The following is a 3,662-nucleotide window of genomic DNA, read 5'->3' on the forward strand; positions in this document are numbered from 1 at the left end:
AGAGCAGACACTTAATAAGAAACAAACAAATGAAGATTATAAGACATTGTAGGTGCAAATGGTGATATCTGTGCTGGGGATTGAGGGAGGAGCCAGTCATGACCAAGACAGGTTTAGAGAGAGGGAGAAGAACAGTAAGGTGCTTCAGGCAGAGGGTATGGCACGTATGGACGTCCCAAGGCAGGAGAGATGTTGACATGCTTGAGGAACTGAAAGAAGGTCGTGGACTCTTAGAAAATAAATGCCAGATGAGGAGAGGTCTAACACGGGATTTGGGTCTTCAGGGCCCCTCAGCTGTGCCCTGTTGCCTGGTCAGGTGCCAGGTGGGATTAGTAGGTGTTCATAGATCAGGAACGTCACAAGGGTTAGCAGGGCTGAGAGTGAGGAGGGTGGTTGTTCTGGTATCAACTTTCAGTGGTATCAAATTTCAATCTTCTTTGTCCCATTGATGCATAAATGTGATTCTGTCTTGTCTGGCCAATGTGTGTCTATGATCTATTAATCTCTCCTGTACCTTGCTGAGCATGCGTGTGCTCTTCAGCGTTTCTACTCTTGAGGGCCTATCAGTAAAACTGTTTTGGAGTAAGAATAGTTTATGTAAATATTTCTAGTTGGTCTTCCCTTACGTGCACGGAAAGGATTAGCAGAAAGGAAGAGATTAAAAATTTAGAAGAAAGAGGAAGTAATTGATGAAGGGAGGCTCTTGTCAGGGGAGAGAGGGTGGGATTCTGAGCCAGGAAAAAGATTAATTTGGAAGAGGTGGGGGAGGGCATATGATGTGTGCAGATGCAGGTGACTGTGTAGGTGGGTTGGCAGGAAGTTTGGGGTAGTTATTACACGGCTCTGCTTTTCAAGGAAAGTAGGATATAAAATCTGCTGAGAAGGAGGTAAAGCAAATTATCCATTCAATCATCTGCCAGAAAGAATTACACTTAATGCATCAATGGGACAAAGAAGACTGAAAGTTGATACCAGAGCCACCACCCTCCTCACTCTCGGTCCTGCTATCCCTTGAGATGTTCCTGATCTATGAACACCTATTAATCCCACCTGGCACCTGACCAGGCAACAGTATAAAAATTGATGATGGCCAAGCTTCTACCACAGAGTGAGAGATTCACCATAATAGGACATGCTGCCTGAAACACTGGACAGAAAGAAAGACGAATTTGGAGGGCACAAGAAGTGAATTATTAAGGCTTGTAGACAAAGTGGTATTTGAGTATTCTTCAAAGTATGCATAGTATATCAAAAGGTGAAGTTTAGGAAAAATTCATTTAAGGTGCGGGAAATAGGATGAATGAAAATGCACAGGGGAAAGGGAATGCAGTTATAAATAACTTAAGAACTGGTTGAATCCATAGAGTGTGAAATGGTGAAAGGTGAGATAAGGCGGGGGGCAGATTGTGAGAGTGTTGAACGCCAGGGTAAGGCGCCAAGACTTTATTCTTGGGGAGCAGAGCTGTCCTCTAGGAAGCTCAACCTAATAGCACACTAAAGGAGGGACCAGAGAGGGAGACCTGGGATGGAAAGCCCAGGCAGGAGGATATCATAATAATCTAGAAAAGAAGTGACGAGAACCTGCATGGATAGGGCAGTGAGGACAGATGGGAGGGACACAGGAGACATTGTCGAGGAGGAGTCTAAAGTAGTGATTTCCCCAAATCCCTCTGGTCTGTGTGTTGTTTTCCCTCATCTATGGCAAAATGGCATGGGGGTATAGATATGCACAATTTTAAATGGTTTTAGTTCCATTTAAATGGTTTAGTTCCATTCCATTTAGTTTACCTACATTTGAAACTTTTTTTCCCCCGATTGGGTTGTTTATCTTTTTCTAATGAATTTGTTGCCATTCTGTAGTATACAGTTTGAAGACTACTTCCTTATTGGTATATGTATTGCAAATATCTCCTGTTAATCTGTGACTTCTCTTTTTACCACAGTGTCTTTTACTGTCTAAAGTTATAAATTTGAATGTAGCAAACTGTAGATTTCGTGTTTCATGCCTAGTTTAAGAAATAATACTACCTCAAATCATAAAGACATTCCCCTGTATTTTTTCAGGGCTATATCTGCTGCCTGATCATTCATCTTATCTAGTTGACAGCGGCAAATTTTATTGATAGATTTTTCTAATGGTGTTTTTCCATTCATGTAAAAAGCTCTACTTAGTTATGACAAATTGTATAACATATTTGGCTTTGATTTGTTAATATATAAACTAGAACTTTTATATTTATGCTTCTAGGAAAATTGATTTGTAATTTTCTTTTATTGTACTGTCACTGCCTACTTTTGGTATTAGGCCATAACACTCTCAAAAAACGAATTGGAAAGTTTGTTTCCCCTCCCCTTTCCTTGTCTTTTGAAACAGTTTATAAAGAGGGAACTTCAGTGAAGATTTGGTTAAATTCTTTTGTGGGTGGAAGACTTTAATTACTGACTCAATTTTTTAAATGATTTTAAAATGACCTTAGAATTATGACTGGAAACAGATGAGACATGAGAGATTTACATACTTCAATTGAACTTAATTAAAATCTAGTTAGAAAGGATATAAAAAGATCCAAGAATAGAACAGGAAAGAACTAAGTTGTTAAATTTATAACTTTAATAAGTTGAAGGCTAACTTTAAAAACCAAGGAAGCACTTGATTAATTTTTTCTGTAAAAGGCATTCTCAAAGATACAAAAAACAAACCATTTACATAGACAACTACTGGTTAATTTAAATTTTCTTTTTTTCTTGTGTCCATGTAAAATATTTTGTATCTTTCTACTCTCAATCTAAGTTTGGAAATTCATTGGCATTGTATTCAAATCTATTCTGTAACTATAATTTTGTCCTACTTTCATTTCTAACATTGCTTAAATGCCTTTTCTCTTTCTTTTTGGGGGGATTTGTATATTTTATTGGTCATTGTTTTTTTGGTCTTACCAATCCTCTACAGTTGCTTTGTTTTCTGTTTCATTGATTTTTGGTATTATCTTTGTTTCTTTCTATTTTCTTAGGCTTTACGTTCTAGTTCCATTAATTTTAGCTTCCAATATTTCTGGGTTTTAATACATATTTTTAAAATTATAAATTTCAAAGGTACCACTTTTGATGTATATTAGGGTAAGTAGCACTAGCCTTTGTATCTAATAACTCCAATGTCAGACTCCAGTCAGATCCTGACACTGGTTGGACGAGTCTCCTGGATGGATCTCCTCCAACAGTGATCGAGGTCTAGTTTCCCTCTCCTGCGATATTAATAAGCAATCTCCATGATTGCCATGAAAGGGGAAGAAAGTGTAGACAATTATGATTTTATAATTAAGCCATAAGAGTGTCCACATTCTGTTAGCTAGAACTCAGTCCTCAGTCACACAGCCTCAACCTGACTGCAAGGGGGGCAGTATTATTATTATAATTTTTTTATGCCTGCCTTTCCTGCTCTTTTCAGGGAGGCAGTATTGACTGCAAGGGAGAAAGTATTAGAGTTATAAGACATATCTATTTCTCTCCCAAATAGCACAAGAACTTAGAATACTTTAAGTTTGCATTACATAATCATTCCCTATCTTGTTTATTTTTTTTTAGTCTCACCTTAAATTTTTTTTTCAAATATTTATTTACAAAAGGTCATTGAATGATTTCAGGTTTTGATAGTTGATTTTATT

The sequence above is a fragment of the Eulemur rufifrons genome, chromosome 17, assembly GCF_041146395.1.
Source record: "Eulemur rufifrons isolate Redbay chromosome 17, OSU_ERuf_1, whole genome shotgun sequence".
Lineage (NCBI taxonomy): Eukaryota > Metazoa > Chordata > Mammalia > Primates > Lemuridae > Eulemur > Eulemur rufifrons.